The sequence below is a fragment of the Triturus cristatus genome, chromosome 4_1 (assembly GCF_964204655.1).
Source record: "Triturus cristatus chromosome 4_1, aTriCri1.1, whole genome shotgun sequence".
NCBI classification, from domain to species: Eukaryota; Metazoa; Chordata; class Amphibia; order Caudata; family Salamandridae; genus Triturus; species Triturus cristatus.
In genome coordinates this window covers 592,340,956-592,356,855 of record NC_140585.1, presented here as the reverse complement: position 1 = coordinate 592,356,855, position 15,900 = coordinate 592,340,956, and positions in this window count along the sequence as shown.

Here is a 15,900-nt window from a genome sequence, read left to right as displayed (position 1 = left end):
AAGAAAATGATGAAAGACCGGTCCAAGAAAAATCAGTTTTAAAAAATTGGCTCCTAAAAACGACAACCCAAATTGATGTCCCGGTACCCCAAGTTATATATCAACCTACAACTAAACAGACAGCCACGAATGAAAAAAGCAAGGAAGAAAAGACTGCACAAAGGTATGTGGCAAGGGAACAAAGCAAAGGCGGAGAGCATGTTATACAACGAGGAATAACCCAAACGACAATTTGGTCAAAATCTTTTTCAATAACAGAGGAAGACGACCTCATAAAGATGTTAGAATTTAATACCCAACAAGTGGAGGAATCCGGGTCAACAAACCAGGGAAAACATAGGGACATAAATTCGCCGGGCAAAAAGGCAAAGGGAGTCGAAATGGGAGCAATATCAACCCCCATCAAGAACACCCCCAGCCCCATTCTTTGGAAAGAAACAAATATCGGGCGAGGTGGCCCTCCACTTGGCGATAACAAAATACAGTCTCCAATTACCATTTCATCAGTAAGTGGGTTTGATTCCATATAAGGGATCTCAATACCACCAATAAATAAAGATACAACCACTTGGAACGACGCGTTACTAAAAAGTCTACAGCAAGCAATCACTGTACTAAATTTTCAATCGGATAAACTGGACGTACAGGTAGACTTAATGAATCTGATTGCAACTCATATTGCAGGCATCAATAACAAGCTGGACATAGTTTTAGATCAAATAACTAATGGAACAAATAAAGATGGACAAAACAACAACAAAGTATTAGATTATAACTGCGGGTGCAGCAAAATAATAGATAAACTGGCCTGTCTACCAGAAATTTTGACCGAGATCCTAAGCGCAGCACAAGTAAGAAAACAAATAGAAGAAACATCGTGCTTAGTAAATACAGGTAAACCTACAAGGCCTGAAAAACAAAGAATTATGAGGCAAGGTATAGAATATGTAGAAAACTCTATGGAGGACGACGCAAACATAACAAAAGAGCAGGGCTATAGGCGTAGAGAAAAAATCACTCCTGCTGCTCCAAGTGTGTTGGAAAATCAAACCAAAAGACAACGCAAACGAGCACGAAAAGCCAGGAAAAATGTCAATCCAAAAACTAAGCAGGGAGAAAAACAAAATTATGCCATCTTTTCACAAAACGCTAATATCAGTGTACAAGAACAAGCAGCTACAGGCCCTATAATACAGCAAACCATCGATGAATCAACCATATTGGACATTATGAGGGACCATAATAAATCCACGAAAAGCGATCTGAGTGCACCAGAACCCGCAGAGAGGAAAGCAATAAAAGAGTGGTACACCGTTGAAAAAGTAAAAACACAAACACACATAGAGGAGGAGACGGAAACCGTGAAAAGAAGGGATAGAAACAAACAAACAACAAATCCACAGGTAACAGAAGATATGTCTCAAACAATGGTACCGGAAGCGAAAAACGATGATGGCTTAAAATTCAAGCACCAGGAAGAAAAAATTGAATGGATAACCAACAAAGACAAAACAACCACGCTAAAAAGGGAAAAAAGTATCGGGATGAACATTGAAGGAGCGTCAAGTTCTGACATCCAGCTATCCATCACCCTGGATAAAAAAAAACGGACGTGTAAAATGTTAGCGGAGAACCAACAATTGGGTCAGTTCAGTTCAACCAAAATGTTCAAAACAAAGGAGGAAAATAGAAGGCAAAGCGGAGAGGAAGATAAAACGCCGAATTTAAGCTCAAAAGGACGGCCCACGATCGAGCTCACGATCAACACTAAGGCGGGGGAAAGGATAGGGGAAAAAAGGGAACTAAAAGGAAATCAAGAACCCCAACCAAATCCAGAAGTAACAGGCTGTAAATTAATCTTTAAGCCGGAATATAAAACAAAGGGCAAAAATGATATCCTAAATAGGGGTAACATAATGAGACTTTTTAGAGAAATTCCGAAATTAAGGGATATTCCATCAACTGATCTATTGGCACTAGAATTCGTGCAAGTTAACATGGAGATGGATTTGGAAGTTAGTAGAACTACATGGGCGTCGACAGAGATAAAGGAGCCAGAAGTACTTCACCAAATCAAGAAACACGCAGGGGAACCGGAGTGCAAATTGCTATGGACAGACAAACAACCACCCAGTCAGATGGAATCCACGAATGGTCTTGGCTACCCTACACTTTGAATTTACATCGTTCCTGATGATAACACCTTGGTAAGGGGGGCACAAAATAATAAGGCAGTAAATCAAGAGGAGAAAAAGTTCACGATCTGCTCTTGGAACGTTCATGGTTTTAATGAAATGCAACAAGATCAAGAAACCCTTACCTATTTAAGTAATTTTAAAGTTATCCTGTTACAAGAAACATGGAACACTTCACCAAAGCACTTGACAGGATACGAAGAATTCCATACAATGGCGGAAAAAACATCTAAGTATGGGCATCCAAGAGGGGGTCTGTCCACATACATGGCAACGGAAATCGACTGGAAATCGGAGGAAATGGATTCCGGAGAAAACTGGATCCAAATAATTAAAGTAGAAGAAAATGTTCCGGTACAAGGAGAAAGAGTTGGAGACAAACTAATAATCCTAAATATCTATATTCATCCAAATAAGGACAAAAAAGAGGAGAAATTGGCCACCCTAACAACCCTAATAAAAACACTTCAAGTTACACATCAACACCATGAGATGATAATATCAGGGGATTTTAATCACAATCTGACAGGAGAAAAGACGAATAAGAACAAGAATTACAATCAAAAGATACGAAACAAGCTGGAAAAATTAGGCATGGTCATCCTGAATGGAAACACGAGGGGAGATCAACCAGCCAGTATCACCTTTTCCTGTGGAAAAAAACAATCAATTATAGATTATACGATAATTAGCAAAGAGCTAATATCCCGGGTAGACAAGTTCCGTATCTTATTACGACCAGAGAGTGATCATTTCCCTCAAGAGACAGTCCTAGACTTAAATATTAAACTTAAGGAGCCTGTAGCTTCATTAGTGGTGTGGCCTGAAATATATAACTTAAGGAAGCTTAAATGGAGAGGAGCCATCATGGATGAGATAATGGATATGGTGAACGAACACATAAAGAATGCTGAGGAGTTAGCAGTTCAAACATCAAGTAACTGGGAGGAACTATGTGAATTACTGCTGGACAAATTCCCAGCAAAAATTGTATCCAAAGGTAATTACGGGTTTATCAAAGAGCCATGGTATACAACACAGATGAGAAACAAAAAAAGAAATATCGCCAAAGAGGTAAGACAAAATGCGCAAGCAATTAAAAGGGGAATAAAAAAAGATAGCGGGAAGATCCAAAAACTAAGAAAAGACTACAAGATGGAATGCAGAGTGGAAAAAAGAAAATATAGAGAAAAGTTATGGGAAGATCTGCTGTGGGCAAGCAAACTTCCAAATAGTAAAGAATTCTGGGGTATAATCAACAAATTAATGAAAGGTCACGGAAAGCAAAACACCATCGGAATCAGCGAAAATATTTGGCTAGAATACATCGATAAATTGTATAACCCCAAACTGGGATTAGAAAAGGTGGATGCAGTAAGGTCACCGAAAGTAAAGGAAAAAGTACTTAACACCAGGGTAACCAGCATTAATATTGAAAATGGGAAAGATCAGTTCAGCTGGGAAGGAGATGACCAAATTTTGACAACGGTTAAACGCTTAAAAACACTGATAAAAAATCTGAAAGCGGAAGGAGCAGCAGGTCCAAATGGGCTACCAAATGCCCTGTTCAAACGAGATCCGGAAGTTTGGGCAAAATACCTAACACCCCTTTTTAATCACATGTTCCGTAACAACAAGATCCCGCAATCCTGGAGCGGTAACCTGTTCCACCCAATTTACAAGAGCGGTATTAGAACAGAACCCGGGAATTACAGGTTGATCGCCCTGATCGACGTTGAGGCCAAACTCTATGCTTCTTGCATCTTGGAACATCTACAAGAGTGGACAGAGGAAAACAATATTATCCCTAAATTCCAAACAGGCTTCAGACGGGGAATGGGCACCATCACTAATCTAACAGCCTTGACAATTCTGACGGAAAAGGCTGAAAGGAAAAGGGGAGCATTAGTGGCTTGCTATATAGATCTAAAAGCGGCTTTTGATAGAGTGCCGCGGGACCGCTTGTGGAAGAAACTGAAAGCATGGGGACTGCCACAACTACTGATACAAGCAATACAATTATTATACAGTGAAACATGGGCCACTGTAAAATTAGGGGACGGACAAAGAGTCTCCTCAAAAATAAACATTACAAATGGATTAAAACAGGGCTGTGTCCTTTCTCCAGGTTTATTTAATTTATATCCAGCTGATTTGAACCGCCACTTAGAACAAATAAACGAACACCCACCAAATTTGGCAAAGGAGCCGGTTCAATACTTACAGTATGCAGACGACATTGTCTTGGTAAGCCAGACTTCGATTGGGCTACAAAGGGCAATAAACAAACTAATAGACTACTTGGACGCTCAAGGTTTGGAATTGAATAAATCAAAAACCAAGGTGGTAAGACTAGCGGGCCCAAGACAAGGAAACTTTAAATGGTTCGCTAAGAACTCTCAAATAGAAGAGACAAGATCTTATAAATACTTGGGCATCAAAATGGCAAGAAACCTGTCAATGATGGAGCAGAAAAAGGAGATTACAGCAAAAGCTCAATCCTTAATATTCGCTTATAAACAACTATATAAGAATCTGGAAAGCCCTTCACATGGGCACCTTTTAAAAATAATGGCAGCCCAACTGCTACCGACCTTGTCCTATGGCCTGGAAACCTGGCATGGCCAAGAAAGTAACTTCTTAAATAAGCTACAAACCAAGGTTTACAAAACGGTACTTAATCTCTTTAAAGGTTCCTCTCCAGCACAAATCCGTTTGGAATTCGGACTACAGAATCAAGTATTCCAAAGGAAGGCAACCATGGTAAACTTATGCTGGAAACTCAGGGCGGCAGAACCGGGAAGTTTGAATAATTTATGCTGGTTGGAAATAAAGCAACAACTAGAGCAAAGACTCCCAAATTCGTGGGGGGTCCAATTGATGATAGCTCTTGAAGAATTAAAGCTTGAGGGGCTTTGGAACAGCAAGTTGGAAAAGGCCACATTTAAACTAGCTTGCAAAAACAAAGCAAAAGCATTATCTTTCGTGGAGGACAAAAGGGAATTAGCGAGACGCCGCCATGCATGGGTCATAATAAACTCTTATACACGGCCAAGACCTCAACCCTACCTAGCAGCTCACTTCAGATTGTCCTTAAAAAGGAGGTTCATGGCATACAGATTTGGAGAACATTGCACATTAGACTTAGTACCCTCCTGGAAAAACAAGGATCAAGCAAAGGCATGTCGTTTATGTGGTTATTATAGCGAAACTTTGAGCCATATGCTGTGTGTCTGTGAAATAGTAAAATTAGAAAGAAGGAAGATGCTGAGAACAGCTTTTAATGATTTAAAAATCCGCACCTGCAGACAGGCAGCAACAAGTTGGATGGGTGCCGCCTCAAACATTTTAATATGCAGGGGGATAAAATTTATGATAGTAGTAGAAAGCTTACTTTTAAAAGTGGGCAAAAATTGAAGGCATGATGCCATGAAAAGAACTAAGTAGACTTTTATGAACTGAAAATGCTTTTAATATGAAATGTGTTTTATATGCTTTATGGTTTGTGAAAACCAAATAAAGTTATTTTTTGACTGACTGACTGACAGAGGTTTATACAGTGATCGGGAGGTTCTAACACACTTGTAATCAGGCCATGAATGCCCTACCTTCAAGACTCATAGCACCTAAGACATGCTTCTCATTTTGTCCTCAACATCTTAGAATTCAATTCCTATCTTGATTCTACTCTATCTCCACTCCTGCCCCTACTCGACTCATGGTACTTTATCACTCTCTGCACCTAAGTTTGAAGGACGGGGCCCTCTAGGGCCACGAGGGTTACTCACAACCACCTGCTATGCCTTCCTAAAATGAAGAGTCGGTCAGACAGTAGAGAATATGAAAATACAAGTTTATTACCAATACTCTGCAGAGGAGTCTGATCAGACCTGCACCCTAGGATGTCGGCTGAAGGACTGACCCCCCAACAGTCTGCGCTGGATAATCATTCCTCTGATAGTGGAAAACTACCGGCCTGAGACGAACATGATCAAAGAGGCAAAGTAGGATGAGCTCACACCTGCCAGTTGGGAACATGCTATCAAGACTTCAAGGCCACGGTACTGGGTCTCAGCATCTCCTAACGTGGGAGCAGAAGCTACACATTCAGATAAGCATTGTAAGGGCAAAACGGCCTATTCATTTGCAGGTTAGAAAACAGCCTTGAGCAACAGAGAAAAATAATAATGAAATACAGTGTTCTGCTGAAGCAAGCAATTGAGAAACGAGGCCTAACTCGGGCCCAGTCTAAGCAGGCTAATAGGAATTACGAAATACAAAATGGAGTCACACTTGCTAACTGAAGCCTGCACATTACGAGGATAACTCAGTGGGTTATATAATGTGGATGCAAATGGCGTCTATTTAGCCACGCACTGCTAACTTAATATGGAATATAACAAGTGAATTGCTGGGATGGGGATTTCAAATCTAACAAGTTCATGCCTCACCTAGTCACATATGGTTTCCGGACTTAAATAGCCTCTGAATTTGCACCACTCTCTACACTATGCCTTTACTCTAATCCCAATCCCATTTAGATGCTTATGAGATTGCTGGGACTTGGATGCCATGGAAAGATCCATGAGGCGACGGTGGCTTCCTAGGCTGACACTTGTTGGGTTTCTGTGTCAGAGATCTGTCAGGCTTCCACGTGGGCCTCTCCTCACAAGTTTATCCATCATTCAAATTGGATCTACTGTCTCTCTGAAACGTCTTCTCTTACATTGTTTTTGTCCCGATTAAAATAAACGGGTAATAGTATGGGCGGAGTTCTACAGCTCCCTCTGAAAGTACTCCTCTAGTATTTTCAGTTCAGCATCCTATTCTGCACAGTAGGAAGGGCTACCAGATGTGCAAATGTATATTTTTTCTGCGTGTAGAAAACATTTTTCCAGTGTACAAAGCCTTTTCCCTATACCCCCTCAAAATCCAGTGGTGATGCGTTTCCCCTTCCTATCGTGGAAGGTGAGTTACTCCAGTCCTTGCCTGGAGTAAATCTCTGAACATTTTAAAGATGGGAAGGGGTCAGATTTCATTTTGTGAATGTTCACAAAACGTAAAAGTACTTACTATGCTAGCAATGTCTTGTTCCACTGACTTCCTCTTGCTAGGGTGGGGTTTACTACTGTGGATGTTCAATAGTAAAACCTACCAGGATGCCTTTTGTGAATTCTTGACAAGCAAACTGGCTTTTAATATACATTTCTGGTCACAAATGATTTATCTATTAGACTCAAGTCTGTTGTGCTTTTGTTATCCACTAATAAAGTTGGTGTGGTAGAGAATTCTGTGTTCTTAAGTGACTTGGATATCAACTGAAGGGAAAACAAGCTTGGTGTATCTTCACTCTTTAAGGTAAATGAAGATGATGAGGCAAAAGAGGTGATAATTCCGATTACAAACCAGTAACCTTGACTACTTCTAGTCAAGGTCTTCTTTGCCATTTTACAAGGATCTTCCTAAACCATTGCTTGGCTCTTCTTCTGGAATACTGGGCTCCCATGACATGCTGATTTCAGGCCTTTCCAGAGCCGCAGGTGCTCATGAATGTAGAGAGGGAAAAACTAATTTCCTAAATAAGGGGAAAGACTATGCGCTGGATTTTGAGGTTAACAAAATCTTTATTTCCACTGCTCAGGTTTGGGCCAAGAGTATTGCCTGTCTCGCGTGTGAGGCCCCACCCTCATGTGATCTGGACCAATTAAACCCATTTGCCACAGCCTAGTTTGATGGCCATCCTACACATGAATATTTCCTACTTCTCCCACTCTTCTTCAGATTACCAATACCACTGTGTTTTTCTGCTCCCAAAAGACTCTGAGCTGCATCTGCTTTTCTGTCGTGAAACAAGCCCTGACACTGGTGGCCGGGCAGCCTGCCAGGATTATCTTAACATCAGCAACAGTTCCCATTGTTCTCAAAGAAGCCAGATCTCTGGGTGGGAAAGCACTAATGATGTGTTTTTGTTGTTGTTTCTTTTTCTGTTGAACCACAGCTGTGGACTGCTGCAGCGAGAGTGTGGAGCATGGGAACCATAGCCATATTTTAGATTTAGGGTAAATCTTTAATTATTGCTAAATCTTCTTCTCAAGCAGGATATATTTTTCTGATGATCAGCAGAAAAGTAAACGTTAAACAAAAGGATGAGCTCACAGCAGACAATTGCATAATGGCACTTAAGTGCTGCCTGGCACAGTCTTCTTGGACAGTTAAACAGACAATGTCGCAGCTGACCTTTGACTGTCACTAAAATAGCCTGCTGTTTATTGCACACTTAAGCAGCCGCAACCGTGTCCCTATTAACTTTTATGCCTGCGCATACAACATTGGAAATAATTACTGCTACCAACAATGTAAAGACATTGTAAGTACACTGTTCCAAAAAGCCTGTGCAGGTTTAGTGAAAGTTGCGACAGTCTTTGGCTAAAGAATGCCATGGAATGCTGGATGGAGTTACTTCGTGGACTATCACTCTTAAGCGTAAAGTCGCATTGAAGTAGTGCAGTGGCCTTGCTCAATTTATATAATTGTGGCTTACCAAAGTGTAGAAAAATATTCCAGGGTTACATGCTTTTAATGAGATAAATACAAAAGAAACCAGTACAAATTGAGCTTTTAATATAAACTGGATAGATTTCCATGTGAACAACGGAACTTTACTTTATTACCTAGTGGTATAGACTTTTATATTATTCTCCACCCACGAAAAAGCACGGGTTTTAGAAATGAATACGATTGAGTGCCAATCCCCCTTCATTCCCATAGTGAAAACATTAATAATCGTTTTATTAAAACAGTAAAGAATGTGTCGCCCCACCTGACTGCATTATCCAGCAAGTACATGCAGGGAAACTGAGAGTATCAACTCTGGGAGCCACCGATAATGCACTGCTGCTGACGCCACTTCCTGCAGCTTTTCATCAGACCTGTGCTCAATCTGCTCCCTGCGGCCCTGAAACTAAAGACCTGATTACGATGCTGGTTGGACCCACTGTCTGACCGCCGTCTTCGCAGGCCCTTTCCGACTGCAGAGGACAGGAAGTTTCCCCGCCATATTATGATACAACCGCTGCAGTTGCATCTACAGCGTAACACATATCCCCGTAAATGTCACTGCAAATGCTTACAAAAACACAGAAAACATGTGAATTGTACACATATGCATGATATATATGGGGATATGCCTTGTGCACCATGTACCCCATTGCTGGAGTGTGGCGGAATGTGCACAGTCCACTCAAGGGGGAATACATACCATATAAGGACTTTACTGGATTCTGGCACCCACAGGATGGTAGTCATCAGGTGAGGCTGCTCAGGTGTTGGGGGGGCCTGGAGAAGGGATCCACAGCAGAAACAGCTGAAGAGAAGTGTATCTGGGTGAGTATACACCCCAAATTCATAGTTTCCAATGACTCGAGGTAGTCGGGTCATCGGAAACCCACGTTGTAGCGGAAGTCAGAGATCCCTGTTCTGCCCTATGGATGATGTTTTTCGCAACCGCTATCTCGGCGATCTTTCAGCGGTCAGTCGGAGTACAGGATGCATGCATCATAATCCGGCGGTCAGACCGCCTCTTTCCGACGAGACCGCAACTGTCTGACCGCCTCTGACAGGACTGCGCAAGTCAGTCAGACCAGCATCTTAATCAGGTCCTAAGGTTCAGGACCCACATACCAGAAGGCTAGAGAGAAGAAGTAAGTTAAGATGCAAAATTAAGATGCTCTCTGTTCCCTGGGTCAAGAAAGCCAGGCGCGGGGGGCACTTATTTGCAAATTTAGCTTTCAAATTATGGAATACTTTACCAACAGCACTTATGAAGAATGAAAATAAACTCAGCATCAGGAACGGCTTAAGACATACCTTTTCACCTAATATATGACAACTTTGAGTCTGGCTGACCGACTAGCTCTGAGAGGCCTGTTGGGTAGCCATGCGCTCAAGAAGCGCTGTGAATTGAATAGAATATTATTGAACTTAATATGGCCCTATAGGCAAATATGGCTTGTTCATTCTACAGCAACACCTGGGACTGGATGGGGGAATATTAAAATACTAAGGTATAAACATGTGAAATAAATAACTCATAAACATATATGAAAATATCCTTGTTTAGTGACTAAAACATATTGTGATGTAGTGATGAAGTGGTGCAAATTAGAAGCTAAAAACCAGAGAGATATCTGACAGGCAAAGGTTGTGAATCTTGTATAAAGTACTTACATTTTTTATAACATAACTTCTGTCAGTTTTTTCAACTTCAACAGCTGAAAGTTTCCACTTGACAGCCATCACCTTTCTCCCCCCTTATAATATATGCCTACTTTGGAGGTTATATGAACTCTCAAGTATTTAAACATAAGGAGTATTGCTAGGAAGTGATGCAACACAGAATTGTTAACTAGTATTTAGTCAATAGATGAATGAGGTGGATCAATAGTATAAATTACAACATTGCCTGGAGACAGTGCTATGTTTCAGCACCAATTATTAAAGATTATCAGTATTATTTACTTAGAACAAACTGATTGTGCTGTCAGTGCTCCAGTGTATGTAGAACGTCCACCTGTGAATGCTAAAGTACGGGGTCTGTCAGTAATCCGAGAGATCTTAGAGATCTTCGATATAAAATCATTTAGCTTCAGTAGCAAGGGAGGGGTGTTTAAGTAACTCTGTCTTATAAAAATGACAGGGATTTTCATTTTATACATATTATTAACTATGCTAATAGTATTTTTTAGAATGCATTTGTTTTCTAATTGTGGCATGTGTACTGCATTTCAGAGCACAATAGTTAAAATAAATATCCTAAACTTCCTTCTTGTCTCCTAGTTATTTAAGTGTAGATAAGTACAAGCGGGAGAGCGAAAGGGTGTGTCCTGCACCACGATCCCTGGGAGGGTTGCAAGTGTTGTGTGCTGGGGTGTCAATTCACTTGTTTCTCTTGTAAGGTTAGGGGGGCAAGTGAGGCACTATAGCTAGTCGGACTCGGACTCAGGTATTCTGAGGGGTCTAGTGACTCAGTCCCTACATACTGATGTTCTATTTTTCCAAACAGAAATTTGTTCTAGAGCAGAATCCCTGAAACATGGCACCACCAATGTTTGGTGTGGTTCTTACTTGCAGGAACCCTGAATAGTGCTTGTGATTGTCCACAATACCCTTTCACCTTTTCCCGGAGATGTCCATCGTGCTAGGGATTTAACCTCCACAGGTATTAGGGAATACCTTGTTCTGTTTGGTTTTTCAAGCTTGAATATTAAAAGGTTTTATAGCCCTTATTATGCTATGCTTTGAATCCTTCCTAAATTATTTATGGCACAGCCCATTGTTATTCCTGTTAACTGCCATCCGGCGGTTTCTCAGCACGTGTTACAACATCTAGTCCCTAATGCAGGGTACTACTGTCATTTGTGTTGTAGAGGCAGATGCAGCATACTGCTTTCAAGTTTTCTATTCCTGGGTCTAATTCCCCGCTGTCGACACTAATGATAAAACATTTCATGAATATACAGTGATGCAGGCACCTAATGCATATCGTCCATATGTGCTTCTTGAAATTCCTCTAATCGTCTGGAAACACCAGACGTGGTTTAATGGTGCCCTTCCCCATGTCCTTGGGACTGTTTGAATGGGTCCCTTAAGTACTGAAGGGGCCACATGGCCGGCATTAGCGGCTATACTCCATACCCCAATATGGCAAACATTAATTTGGTAGCGACGTGCTTTGCATAATATTTTTGTCATACTATAGCGACGATTTACGCAATATATTTCCAGTGCTTTGCTAGCTGGTCCAGCTAGACTTGGCATACAAGGACAGGCCCAACAACCGGTGGTGCCTGTGATTAGTCCTGTAATTGTTCACTCAGCTGTGGGAAAAAGGCCCATGAATTGTGAAGCAATACCATTTTGGATCACCCAAAAACTTTACCAACTTGAAGCTGTGTTTCCCCTTACGGGACCACTGGATAAGTGAATAATTTTTACTATGTGCCTACCCAAATGGACTGGTCTCCAGTCCACCTGACTGCAACACCTGGGGGACTATTTTTGTCACAATATACACTCTGTCATGGCACTCCCTCGATGGCTGTTCTATCGAACATCCTCAAACAGATGCAGAATGAGCATGGGGCAGGTCCTGCCATCGACTTGGGGATGAAACTTGTGGGAAATGTCACTGTCATATCCCAAATGATTCTTTCTAATGTTAAAGGAGAAGCAGCGTCTTTGGTTTTAAGCCAGCGACTTGCCATGATGGCAGTAACTGTCCACGAGTTGCCTGTAATTATTGCTTATGTATACCCGTCTCTAGGACACAATAGTTTGGGGACCAGCCCTTCAGTACCACCACTTGGCAAGCCTATCTCTGACAGATCAGCCCGTGAGTTCCCTACGGAATCATGGGATAAATCTAATCAACAACAAAAACTAAAACTAGACACCTTGGAGGTTCTCCACCCCGAGTCCTTTGAAAGGATGTTATAACCTTTGTGATCGCACTAAAAGTAGGACTCCTTCAGGTATCAGTCTTCTGATTCACATTCTCCTTGTTTCTTTCAGGAATCGTCTGACCAACAGTACAACAGAGGAGGACGATCCGATCACAGACAAGGGGAGTGCAACTGAAACAGGAGACCCAATGCTCCACTGATGTGATGAAAAAAGGAAGATAGATCGCCTCCATATAAACTTCCTTCTCAGAAAAAGAAAGTTGCTGCATTAACTGCAAAATATGCCACAGACAGTGAGAACCCTTCTCTTGAACAGGAGTTGGGCGGTGACTCTTCTCGACAGTGTGGCAGAAGTCAACATAGTACACCGGAATCTGGTAATGAGAGCAACTGATATATTTTTTCAGTTGAGACCTCTGCCATAAATGCATTTAAAAACGGCAACCCTTTACCGAAGGGCTTTCTTTCAAAATATTGTTATCACTTAAATGATTAAAATGTTCCTTTTATAACTATTCCTGGAGTTGGTGATCTTGTGATTCTCAATGACAATCGCAGACTTAATGTCATTTTAGAGGCACACAAAGGTGTGGCTTCGGCGTATGCCGGTGTGGCTGCCACTATTTCACTATTACAGCAACGCTATTGGTGGCAAGGTTTATACCAACAAACCAGAAAATCTGTTTTAACTTGTAACATCTGCCAACAAATCAAACGTTCTACTGTGTCTCATCCCCCACAGACACATCTATTTATTTCCAACCAGCCTTTTGGCTGCATTTACTTGGATCATTGTGGTCTACTGATCTCAGATACTGCATTTAAATATATTTTGGTTTCAGTTGATTCTTGCTCTAGATTCCTTTGGGTTTGGCCACAGTGGTCAGCTGACGCTCAAACTGTTATTAAAGACTTGCAAGACTTCGTCAGGACGTATGCTTGCTGCAAATTCCACTTGGACCAAAGTTTGGCATTCGCTTCTAAAGCGTACCATGATTCCATGAAATCCATGGGTGTGCAAGTGTATTTTTCTTCTCCGTATAGACTCAAGGGTAATTTTGTTGTGGAGAGAATGAACCATGACTTAAAACAGTCTTTAAAAGATAGAGTATTAGGTAATGGGTGTGGTTGGGTGCACCATCTTTATGATGTTCAACGAGAATTAAGTAACCTCCCTAAAAAGATTTCTGGGTGGGTGGACCCCGTACAAAGTACTTTTTGGCATCAAGATGTATGTTCCAGACCTTGACGGTCCAGATGCTGTGCCCGCAGCCACAGCCTTTGACATAGATAACCATTGTGCTGTCTTACAGCAGTTCTGTGATGATCAATCTCATAAGCACTTCCCTGTGTCTGCCTCTTCTAGTGCTACTGATCACATTCTGGTTTCCGTCTGGCTTCCAAAAGTTGGAGATTTGGTTTGAGAAAAGGTGGCCATCAAAAAAGAATTCAGCCCGATGTACAAACTCTGATTTTGCCACTTCTTCCTGAATATAAAGACAATCGCTTTGTCTCCATTCAACATGTCAAACTACACCAGGTGGCCGATACTTCATACTATGCCACCGAATAGCCGTTCTTTTCAGCAAGACTTTTCTTTACAGCCTGTGAGCACCACCGATGCTGATTCTGCCCGGCGGAAGGATTGGGGTATTCTGAGTCCTCCACCGATGATTTCTCTGACACGATACCTGCTTCTAATAAAACGTCTTAAACAACGGATGTCATTTATAGTGATCCACCATTGGTGGGTATTTTCAAATCCTACTGCTGAGTTGGAACCTCCTGTATTCCAGTACTTGCGGGTACTATATAGATCAAGATACGTTTTTTTCCAACAGTTCATCTGTTTTGTACACACCTCTTGCGTGGATCTGTGTTTTTATTTCATGGGTAAAACACACTTATCTAGTTCCTCTGTGCATATATATCTGGATCATACTTTCCTTGGTTTTCTTGTTTACGTGGATTGGATTTGTACCTCCTGGAACATTCTGCTGCAGAACTGCTCGAGGGGGTGTTGGCCCCCCATTCTTCATCTCTTAAAATGAAAAGAGACTTGCCCATCGTGAATATTTCAGCCATTCCAGTGACTGATGGATTTGTTTGGCATAAAGTTACTTTTGACATATTCAGTCCTATGGAGATCCAGCAGATACCATATGTGTTTAAAGTTACTATGGATGATGTAATAGTACCTGGGTTGCATTTGGATAATTGAAATATTGATACTGTAAATTATATGATTTCTGAATTAAAGTATTATACTGTTTTTGAATCAGAAGATCTATACCTTAACTTTGCCAGGGATGTTCTGTTACCATCATTATGGACACCATTTTCTACATAGAACGGGTAGACAGCATCCCCATTTTAATCATACACAATGGGAACATCGTCCAACTCTCCCTCTAGAAAGTTCCAAAAGGCAAAAATATAAATATCATTATTTCACAGGATATGACAGTTAAGACCCCATATATTATTATTTTAAATTAACTCCAACACCACCAAAGAAATATATGCTTACTCAAACTAAGCATATATATACAGCCACATATGTCAATCAGTTGGTCCTTAAAGGTTATGATTACTGGAAGGACACCATCGGGTTGAAATTCATTTGTTGTATGAAGTCTTGGCAGGTTCAGGGCACTGAAACCTTGTTTCGAGCCTGTTTAATTTCCCCACAAATGATTTCCTAAATGAAACAATCCCGCAGACTATTTGCCTGGGATTGGCTAAAATTAAAAAGGTTAATGCCCTGATCATTCCTTTAGTTGCCCGCTTTGATAACTGGCAGAGTTTTACAAATGACACGGAAGAACAGTTAAATAGCATGGTGCAGAACAGTACATTTAATTCTTCATTTTTAGGTCTCGCCTAGCGTAGCAGCGCACATGACTGGTACAAATTACTTCACTAATCTCTAACACCGTGTTGGAGGCATTTCTGAGAAGAGCGGTCTCAAGTGGGCCATGTTAAGTGCTTCAGATAAAAGTTATTGCCAGTGTCCAGCTGCCCTGCAACTTGGAAACGGGATGTTGTGTGTATGTGTGGGGGGGAGGGGGTAGAGGAATGCCTAAGGGGGACTACAAACAAGGATCCAGGGTAACTATCAGTTGGGTAAAAGGCTCCGCTTAGTCAGACACAATCTCACTCACAGAATATTTAAAGTGTTGTAATGTTTTTTGTGTGTGCAGCTTTATATAGCGTGAACTAGACGCGAAGGGATTGGGGTGCCC